The sequence below is a fragment of the Astatotilapia calliptera genome, chromosome 1 (genome assembly GCF_964374335.1).
Source record: "Astatotilapia calliptera chromosome 1, fAstCal68.1, whole genome shotgun sequence".
Classification (NCBI taxonomy): Eukaryota; Metazoa; Chordata; class Actinopteri; order Cichliformes; family Cichlidae; genus Astatotilapia; species Astatotilapia calliptera.
This window is the reverse complement of record NC_137422.1, coordinates 39,712,984-39,724,275: the sequence shown is the minus strand read 5'-3', so window position 1 is coordinate 39,724,275 and position 11,292 is coordinate 39,712,984. Positions and strand designations below refer to the sequence as shown.

The following is an 11,292-nucleotide window of genomic DNA, read 5'->3' as shown; positions in this document are numbered from 1 at the left end:
AACGCTGACTGTTGGACCTCCTCGTACAGACTGACCATGATGTGAATCCATCGCTCCATCAGACCTGGTCCTCTGAGCTTCAATCCAGTTCTTGTGTCATTTTCTTGCCTCAGCCTTTCTTCCTGTTCCCCTTCAGACTGACCCACTGAGACCGTTTCTGATGAGGCTTCAGTGAACAGCACACGAACAGCAGGTCCTCGGTCATGTCTTTGCTAGGTTTTATTTCCCGTTTCCTGAAGGACACGACTTTCAGATACTGCGACAGATTTTTTCTGGTCTCACACATCTTCTTTTGTCAAGATTCGTCCGATTTTTAAGGACACACTACACGTCATGCAGAGATATGCTAAGTTTTCAGCTTTCTGAGAATCACCTTGTTGATGCAGAAATACAATTTGATGTCATCTTTTTGTAGTTTTGATAAAAGAAGTTAGAACAAATCATGTGCTTTTGTGACAGGCTGCTAATAACAAAAAGCCTAAAGATACATTTTAAAATTGGTTCTTTGCTAAGTTGAAAGACTCGTACATCAAAGGAAAGTGGCTCAAATGAATAAATAATAAGACTTTATAAAACATCTGAGCAGAACGGGTGATGTTGAATAAGACGGTCGACCAGGAGACCACCGTTTGTGTGCCGAGGTGCTGATGCTTCTGCTCTTTGCTTTCAGTCTCCGCATAATTCTCATTATTTACGGAGGATTCCCAGACACCCATGAGGCCAGTGCACCACATGGACGCACAAAGCTCTAAACAGTGTTTGTCACAGTTTTTTCTACACTTGGAACTTTAGGAAGTCAAAAAGAGCAGCTATCTTCATACGGGTCCACACAGAAGCCCCGCCCATCCACCTGGCAGCCAGCCAATCGGAAGAAAGATTTCTTACACAGAGGGTATTATCCTAAAGCTCGAGGAGGTAAAAGCTTGCTCCACACAGGGCATGAACTGAGCTATAAGATTAAAAAAGGATTATTTTGAAAAATCTGGATATTAGCTGAAAAAATGAGATGTGGCAGTTAAACCTGCTTTGCAGCATTTACAGCAAGTGACGGCTCAGTTTCTTGTGACTGAGAGCGATCGCAGACTCTCAGCTTGCTCGTATCAAACTGTGCTAAAAATACTCAGTGGGTGAGACACAGTGTGTTCAGAGGAGAAATGATCAATGGTGAGAATTTCTCCTCTTCTATCAGAGGGTGTTTGTCCCTCCTGCCTCCCCTCGGATTTACATCATTTGGTTGTGGAGCCTTTGTAGGAAGCTCTCACTGCTGCTGCTCTCATCTCTTGTTTGTGCATGTGTGGGTATGTGTGAAAGCTGAAAATACCTCTGGCTCTGTCTAATGATGAAGCAGTGCATTCATCATCCTCGCACATTACAATTGTTCAGATTCACAGAAATGATGTGAAAGTCAATATGCATTTTAAGCATTTTGTGCAGCTTTTTTTCTTCTGCAAACCTGTTTGTTTGTCTGTCAGCAAGATTACTGAATTTCATCATCTTTGGTGCAGAGGTGGAGGAAGCCTTCAGATTTCTCAGCAGTTTCAAAAATATAGCATGTTTTTGTCTTAAAACTCATGCTGACTTCTTTCAGTGATCACAAGCTGCCCATCCTGTGAGGTGAAGGGACCACAAATACCAGCAGTAAATCGAATCGTTCGTGGTGGACGATGGATCCCGCTGAGGCTGCCCTTTGTCACATATTCTGTTCATAACTGAGCCTGGTTCTGCTGGAGGTTTCTTCCTGTTAAAAGCGAGTTTTTCCTTCCCACTGTCGCCAAAGTGCTGCTCATAGGGGGTCATATGATTGTTGGGTTTTTCTCTGTGTGTATTATTGTACGTTCCACCTTACAGTATAAAGCACCTTGAGGCGACTGTTGTTGTGATTTAGGGCTGTATGAATAAAGTTGAATTGAATTGAATAACTGTTACGGACAGCATTTCCAGGTGTAGTGAAACAGTCGAGCGTTTCTCGCTCAGCAGGGTCAGCATCACGTCTTTGATTCTTGTTGGTTGGGGTCAAAAGTGAAGCAGCAGAGATGAAAATGTTCATGTCCAAGATTCAAAGGCAGGGACTGCCCACTCCAGGTTGGGTAGGAGCTGCTGACTCAGGTGAAGGCGCTCCATTATCTGCAATTCAGGATGCAGCAGTGGTGTGTGCACAGGCAAAGCTGTTGTTCTACCAGCTGATCCACAGTCCTACCCTCACCTGCAGCCACAGGCGAGTTTAGACCATTTTGGGGGGTGCTCACCCCCTAAACTTCATCACAGCACCTCTGAAAATAACTATAGTAAAAGCAGTTGAAATAAAAATGTATTTCCTGACCTCGTCTCCTAATGTTAGATTCACCAACTTGTCTCCTGCAGACAGGATAGAGTGAAAGGTGCCAGGTGTTCTTCATTCCTTAACAGTGCAGTGTCCTCACGCAGAGGTGTTGCTGCTTCCACAGGGTGGCCTGTCATTAACCGCCTAAATAAGATAAACACATGACACATATCAGTGATTCTGATTTAATTTTACCTGAACTGTAGCAAATGTGCAAACTGTTCTGATAATGCAGGGACGTTGCTGTGACTTATAAAGTGTCTACTTATTTTTATTTGTGCACTAAATAGCACAAACAACATTAGCTAGTGTAGCCTAGATCATCAACTAATGTATTTATTTCAGCTTGTTAAAGATTCTGTTCTGGTCCAATGAGGCTTCAGTGTTTTTAACAGTACGCCTCCTGTTCCAGGTGACAGGAAGTCAGAAGGATGTTACCTATCAGTGTCCAGCAGCCTGTATTCAGTTTGAGATTGCTATACATTGATACGGATCAGTTTATGGCTTTTATTGGTTTGTAAATTGTGTTTCACTGCCACATTTACCTTTAAGTCTGAGAGCGCAGGATGAATACAGCATAGAGAGAAACAGGTGAGTTCAGGAACAAATTACAAAGCTGTAGCTTCTGTTTTGCCCACATTTATTGATGGTGATTTCACTTTACACTGATATAAAAATTCAACCTGCTCTAATAATAACCATCATCAGATTATATTGTTGTGTAATGTTGTAGTTGTGTGTGATTTGAATGAAGGAGTGAGGAGGATGGAGAGGGGGGAGAGAGCGACGGTGCAAGAGCAGGAAGAGCAGGTGAGTGAATGTGCAGGCGGTGACGTTAGATGGAAAAACAAGAGAAGTCGACGTGCAGTTCGTGGATGCTTTGTGTGCTTTCCAGCAACATATTCATTGATATGAACAGTAGCTTTGTCTCAGGACTGATAACTAAAGAGCCCACCCTGATGTGTTATCTTGAAATCTGTGATTATTCATTATGAATTATTCTTAGACACTGCGATAGGTCATCCAACTATTTAAGTTGCTTTTGAAGGAAAAAATCAGCAGAAATGAGGTTTGCAAAGTTAAAGAGCTGACGACATTTGAAAGTGTATATTTTGTTAATTTTAATTGTAAGGCAACTGCATGCATGACATCGAGGGGCCCCCGCCTACAGCCACGAGCTGTGAGCGTCGAGTGAGAAACACCAAGCTTGGGTTTGTAAATGGACTTACTGTAAGCAGTACAAAGGCTTAAAGTTTGGACCTTTTTGAAGAAAATATTAAATGAACGGTGTTTGGTCGGGTGAATAAAGAGATGCTTGTGTCTTCGCTGCAGTGTGCGACCACCTCGCACTTTCTGTCAGACAGACAGCGCTGAAGCAGGCCACCTATCACCGTAAAAACACAGTTTACTGGCCTACTTCCTTCAAAATAGGTCAGATCAAATCACCATAGGCCGTAATCTGCATCTCCAAGCACTAATTATAAAACCCCTCCTCTCACTCCTCAGCTATTTCAGTGCAGGGCTGCTCTGCTGCAGCATGTACAAGCTGTTGCTAAATGCTTAATATATATACCAATTAAATTGTACCTCTGTGTCTAATTTAGGGGAAACTGTCGGAGCATGTGGGTGGTCTGGAACAAAATACTTCAGTAGTTCTCTCTGGGAACCTGAGGAAGGCTGTGAAGGAAAAATGAGACTGCAGATAGAGATTCACTGGGCTGTTGGTCACAGAGATAAAAATACAGTAAAGTGATTAAACAAACCCCAGACAGGAGGTGAGGAAAATGAATCAGATATAACATTTGTCTTTAGGCAGTAGGTGTGTTTCAAAGCTTCGGTTTAAAAGTGACGTTTGTGGGTTTCAGCCCAAAGTTGGATAAGTCACTTCAGTTAATTCTGCTTAAAGGCAGCACGAGACCAACTGCACAACATCGTTACAGTGGAGGCAGAAAAAAATTCAAACTTAGCAGAGCATAGTAAATGAGCCATTTTACCTTATTATTTTTAGTTATGTGCCGAGTGCTTCCAGGTCACCCCAAGATTAAAAAATACAATAAATCACAGACTGTATATAAGTGATGACCTGCAACCTTAATCACTGATTTCTGGAGCTCACCTGTGTTGGTCCACCTGTAGGCCCACCACTCGCAGGAGGTGCCGTAGGGTTGGGTGCAGTGTGTGCCAGGCAGTGACCAAGAATGGAGCGCCTGGCAGACGACTGGGACGTGGAACGTCACGTCTCGGGTGGTGAAGGAGTCTGAACTGGTGCGTGAGGTTGAGAGGTACCGGCTAGAAATAGTCGAGCTCACCTCAACTCAGGAATCAGTCTCATAGAGAGGGGCTGGAGGGGGTGGGGATGCTGGACAGACCTGGCACACATTAAACATATGGTGAGGACTTAGCCTGTGAAACTTCGGAGGCAGCTGATAGGTACCAACAGTGTGCAAATTCCCTGCTGACTCGGCCTCAGGATGTCTAGAGGCAAGAACCAAGCGCACCCAAATGAGCGCACCAGTGATCATGTGCGCATCACGCAGAGGGAGAGTGAGGGACGAAAAGCAGCAGCAGAGCATGGCAGTTGTATCGCAGTTTGTGTGATTCCGTGTGCGTTAATGAGACTGTAAGTGTTATTGCCTTTGACAGGTTAACTGGTATGATAATAGTTATAGTTGTTTGTGTATGTTTAAGCTAAAGTTATGCCTCAGTACACTGCTACCACGTTAGTAGGTTTATTTAATTATTTAATTAACTAGCACTAAGTTAATACCAGTGGCCAGAATCTCCCCCAATGATTATATCCCGCGGTTAAAGGATTTTTCTGTTGTTTGTTGTTTAGTTTAGCTGTTGTTAGCTTGCCACATGCTTGCCTTAGTACTAGCAACTGGGAAGATATGTGCTATTTAGCCAACTTCTGGTCTTACGGCGACCCCTTGTGGACATTGTAAAATATTGCTGTGTCTGAGTAGATGATGTGTTCTGATTGTTGCTTGGTTGTCTTTGAGCCTGCTAATTATAGTGTTACCTGTTTCTGTTTCCAGACAACCATGCTTATAGTCACCGATACTGCACCTGCCACAATTATAAGTGCATATCTTCTGTGAAGCTTCATTAAAGACGGTGAACTAAACTCCTGGACTGCTGCAGTCTTTCTGACCGAAGACTTAGGCCAGACTTGTATACCCAGCACTTCCAGTATATATATATTCTACAAGTGGTCCTTCGAGCCGGATTATACAAGCTGCGCTATGGCTACACCCAGAGAGTTCAACGACAACCAGCCTGCACTGAGTCCCCGTCCCAGCAGGGTGCGACGCATTCCCGGACATCTGGAGGACTTTGAACTCACCTACCCAGCTCACCGTCTTTATAGTACCACAGTAAGACCAGCATCACCACTGACATCAACTTACGCAGCACCACTCAGCCCTGGGAGTTCCCCTAACTACCCTGCAGCTGGTCATTATGGTACGGCAAGTGCAGGGGAAAGATGGCAGGGGCTGGAAGCACGTTGGCAAACGATAAGCCAGCAGATGAAAGAACTTGAAGTGGAAATGGACAGGGTCAGATTGACTTCGTATCCACAGAGTGCACATCTGCCTCACCCTTCATACCGCTATGCAGCATTTCAGCCACATTACAGTAGCCTCCCCCATTTAGAACTGGGTTACCCTGTTCGGCCCCCCAGTCCAAGAGCTGCACCTAACATCCAGCACGAGGTTCTGCACGCTCCAACACAAGCCCCTGCTCCTCAAGTGCAGGTTGACACTGCTGCATCAAACCCAAAACCTGCTTCAGAAGCGATGTCGGTACCAGCCCCCGCATCCACGGCTCCTTCAGCCTGCTCGCCGCCGTGGCTAACACAGCCTGCATTGCCCTTCTCACTACCTCCTGCTTCTCTAATGATGCCTCAGCCAGTGTCCCCTATCACACCGCAGCCAGAACCACATGTGCCTCCGCCAGTGTTCCCTATCACACCGCAGCCAGAACCACATGTGCCCCCGCCAGTGCCCTCTACCACACCGTTACAGCCTGAGCATGTCCCGCCAGAGCAGCAGTATGATGCACTCCCCAGGGCCTGGCAGTCTGCTCCACTGCCATATCCACCTGTGCATCATCCTAGAAGACCCCGTGGTCAGAACTATTATCCAACACCTCACCCAGTAGATAGTTCACATCAGCCGAGTATGATGGAGATGGCGATTGCTTCATCATTTGGCATTCCTAAACCCAAACTGACTGTATTCAGCTCAGGGAAAGAGAGTGATTTTCTTATGCTCAAAAAGGGTCTAGACAGCTTACTTGGTCCGCACAAGCATTTAAGTGAAGACTATAAGTATCAGATCCTGCTTGACCATCTCACATTCCCCTCGGCACTTCAAGTGGCAAAGAGGTATGTCAACAGTCAGACCCCATACACAAGTGCCATGCAAGCGCTCACGCAGAGGTACGGACAGCCAAGGCAGCTAGTGCAGGGGGAACTGAAGGCCATTCTGAATTCCCCACCAGTCAGGGCTGGAGATTATCAAGCATTTGAGGACTTTGCTACCGCAGTTGGAACTCTGGTGGGAATGCTCAGCACCATGGAGGGCCCCTCATCGTCAGAGTTGAAGTGTGGGTCTCATGTGGACACCCTACTCACCAAACTCCCCACTAACTATCGAGATGCATTTGCTGAACATTGCTTTAATCGAGGAATTATCCAAAGTGGCAGTGATCGTACATACACTCTCCCTGATCTAGCGGAGTGGCTGGAAAGGAAGGCCCAGACATTGCAGGTGTCTCGCCAAATCACAAGCCCCTTCCCAGCTATACCAGCACATACTGAGTACAAGGACCGGAAAGCAGGGAGACAACAGAGGGTCAAACCTGCTACTATTCTGCTTGGGGTTCAGCAGGGATCGAAGCCCGCTAATCCTTCTCCGAGCCCTGCCACTGTACCACACCTGAAGAAGAGGGACCGTTTCAAGCCCTTCTGTCCTTATTGTAATAACCAGGAGCACTACCTCAATGCCTGTGCTGACTTTGCCACGCTAACCTGTACTGCCAGAGCTACCTGGATAAAAGAGAAAAAACGATGTTGGAAATGTGGGAGAGGACATTCCCCAGTAAACTGCACTCTGAAGAAGCCCTGTGCAACATGTGGAGAACAACATCTGCACATACTACATGAAGTTGCTACTGCAGAGAGCATCCTGACCGTGAATACGTCCTCTAACATGGTTTTCTTGGACCAAGTCAGCCATTCTGGGCGAGTAATGCTAAAGGTTGTCCCCGTGCGGTTGCATAATGGGGAGAAAACACTGGACACATATGCTGTCCTGGATGATGGCTCTGAAAGAACAATCATACTACCTGCTGCCATCCATCACCTTGGCCTTGTTGGAACAGAAGAGATTCTGTCCCTCAGGACGATTCGACAAGAAATCGTACAGCTGAAGGGAGCTACTGTATCCTTTCAGGTGTCAGGTATGACAAACCAGGGAGTGAAATACGACATTCACCAGGCTTTTACAGCCGCCGAAGTAACTCTGGCAGAGCAATCACGTGCCGCTGACCTCCTGACACAACGATACAAACACTTGAGAGGCTTATCCCTGCAGTCTTTTGACAAAGTCCAGCCCCTGCTACTTATCGGTTCTGATAACCCTCACCTGATAATACCTACCCAGCCTGTGCGTACCGGTCCAGTTGGTGGCCCAGTGGCTGTGCGCACAATGCTGGGGTGGGCGATTCAGGGACCAGCAAGCTTTTTGCAGCAATCAACAGATGAGAGAAGCTGTCTGCATTTGTCCACTCTCTCCTCCTCAGATGAGCTGCATCAACACGTCCAGAGACTCTGGCAGCTGGACACCCTACCCTTCCACACCAACAAGGAGGTGACGCGATCAGGCGAAGATAAAGCAGCCATAGAACGACTGGAGCAAGGGACTGTCCGGGTCACCGTCGATGGAGTGGCTCGCTATGCTACTCCACTGCTGCGAAGAAAGAATGCACCTGTTCTTCGGGCACCTCCCACAGCTGTGATGGCACTCCTCAGAGCGACAGAGCGACGTTTGTGTAACAGTCCAGATCAAGCTGCTGTCTACAATGAGGAAATCCACAAGTTGGAGAAAGCTGGTTATGTAGTAAAGATCAGCATGAATGAGGTGAGCAGCTCTGCGGAATCATGGTTTATCCCGCACCACATGGTGTACCACAACAACAAGCCCAGAATCGTCTTCAACTGCTCCTTTAACTACAGGCAAGCTTCACTTAACAAGAACCTGCTTCCAGGCCCGGTTCTTGGGTCAACACTGCTTGGCGTGCTGTTGAGATTTAGAGAGTATGCTGTAGCTATCAGTGGGGATATTCGTGGCATGTTCCATCAAGTGCGTCTTCTGCCTGAGGACCAGCCACTTCTACGCTTCTTGTGGCGAGATGGGGAGAGGGAGCGCAGCCCAGACGTGTACGAGTGGCGTGTCCTTCCTTTCGGGACCACATGTAGCCCATGCTGTGCTACATATGCCCTGCAGCGCCATGTAAAGGATCACAGCAAAGACAATGGAGAAGTACTGCACTCTGTGCTCCATGCATTCTATGTGGATAACTGCTTACAGTCTCTACAGTCTCAGACGCAGGCAAAATACCTGATGGACAAGATGAGAGCCCTCCTTGCCAGTGGAGGATTTGAGATAAGGCAGTGGGCTAGCAACGCACCTGAGGTTATCTCTCACCTACCAACTGAAGCCAAATCAACTGAGTGTGAGTTATGGCTAACCACTAGCAAGACTGATCCAGAAGAGTCTTCCCTTGGTCTCCTGTGGCGCTGCAGCTCTGACACATTGGGATACAAGCACCGTGCCATTCCACATACTGCACCAACCCTGAGATATGTTTACAGAGTACTGGCAAGCCAATATGACCCATTAGGTTATATCATACCCTTTACAACACGAGCCAAGGTTCTAGTTCATGCACTCTGGAAGAAGGAGAGGGGTTGGGATGAGCCGATTGCTGACGAGCTCCTGTCCGTGTGGTTAGCATGGGAAAGTGAGCTGCCATACCTGCCAAACCTCAGCTTGCCAAGGTGTTACACTCCTGGTATCTCGGCTGGGAGCCCTGTGAACCTACACATCTTCTGTGATGCCTCAGAGAGAGCCTATGGTGCGGTTGCATACCTGAGAGTAGAGGCTGACAGCAATGAAGTTAAAGTGGCATTTGTGATGGCCCGATCTCGCGTGGCACCCAAAAGGCAGCTTTCAATACCTCGCCTGGAACTTTGTGCTGCCCTAGCAGGAGCACAGTTAGCCACAGTTCTGCAGACCGAGCTTACCCTGCCATTACAGACAACTACTCTGTGGACCGATTCGACCACTGTCCTCCACTGGATCCAGTCTGAATCCCAGCAGTATAAAGTGTTTGTGGGAACCCGAATAGCAGAGATTCAAGAGCTTGTTGGAGCTGAGAGCTGGAGATATGTTCCCTCTGAAGAGAACCCTGCTGATGACATCACACGTGGGAAATCCTTAAAGGATTTAATTAAGCCAAACCGCTGGACAGATGGCCCAGCATTCCTCCATCAGCCTCACGCTAGCTGGCCTACGCACCCCATAGTGAGCTCAGTGCAGGAGGAAGAGATCCGCGACACCACCTTCTGCGGCAACATTTCCACAAGCAGCCCGCTGATACCTGATCTGACCCAGTTCAAATCCTGGACTGAGCTGGTACATGCCACATATCACGCCCTCCACGGGGCGGCCGCTCTACCAGTCAAAGGGAGGCAGAAATTGCCCTACTGAAAAGGTCACAAAGTGAGAGTTTCCCAGCAGAGTTGGCTGCATTGCAGTCAGGTAAACCTATCAGCCCTAACAGTCGCTTACTGTCGCTTTCACCTGAATTAGACCATACTGTAGGGTTGATCAGAGTTGGAGGTAGGCTCCGGAGGGCTGAAAATCTGAAAGAGGACACCATCCATCCTATAGTTCTTGCACCAGACCACCCTGTCACAACGCTGTTAGTGCAGGACTATGATAACCGTCTGTTACATGCAGGTCCTGACCGTATATTTGCAGAGATGAGGAGGACCTACTGGATACTTCGCGGCCGACAGATCATCAAGAGGCATCAACGCAGCTGTGTGGAATGTTGTAAATAGCGCAGCAAACCAGTCACTCCCCAGATGGCCGACCTACCAGCTGCACGATTACGCATCACTAAACCACCATACTGGTCCACTGGAGTCGACTGCTTTGGTCCTTACACCATAAAAATAGGACGGAGGCATGAGAAAAGGTGGGGTATTATCTTTAAATGTCTGACCACCAGATGCGTACATCTAGACCTTTTGTGCAGCATGAACACAGGTTCATTCTTGCTTGCTCTTCGGCGCTTTGTGGCAAGGAGGGGAAAACCCTTTGAGATTCTCTGTGATCGTGGCACCAACTTCAGAGGAGGAGAGAGGGAGCTCAGAGAAGATTTTGCTGCCATGGAACCAGTTTTGAAGCAACAGCTCGCTGAACAGAGTATTGATTTCAAATTCAATCCACCACTTGCTCCACATTTTGGAGGCACCTGGGAGAGGGAAATCAAGTTGGTCAAAGCTTCCCTGCGTGTTGTCCTGAAAGACCAAGCTGTCCCAGAAGAAGTGCTGATGACTATGCTCGTAGAAGTGGAGGGTATTCTTAACTCGAAACCCCTTGGTTATGCAACATCAGACATTGCGGACCCAGATCCCATTACTCCTAACCTTCTGCTTATGGGGCGGAGAGATGCATCCCTACCACAAGCAGTGTACAGCAAGAGTGACCTACTGGGACACCGCCGCTGGAGACACAGCCAAGTGCTTGCCGACCATTTCTGGGTTCAGTTTACTCGCAATTACCTACCTAACCTTCAGCTTCGTCACAAGTGGTGCATCAGTACCCCAGATCTCACAGTAGATCGAGTGGTCATTGTGATTGACCCACAGCTTCCAAGAGCCCTGTGGCCAGTTG

General features: G+C 47.5%; 1 long non-coding RNA gene across 1 annotated transcript; it reads left to right on the top strand.

Annotated features, from left to right (window-relative positions):
• The first annotated feature begins 4,774 nt into the window (after window positions 1-4,774).
• On the top strand, window positions 4,775-5,447 carry LOC145429824 (uncharacterized). The gene is made up of 2 exons (XR_013910156.1): window positions 4,775-4,940; window positions 5,359-5,447. It is a non-coding gene; the product is annotated as an uncharacterized LOC145429824 (long non-coding RNA).
• Window positions 5,448-11,292: the final 5,845 nt, after the last annotated feature.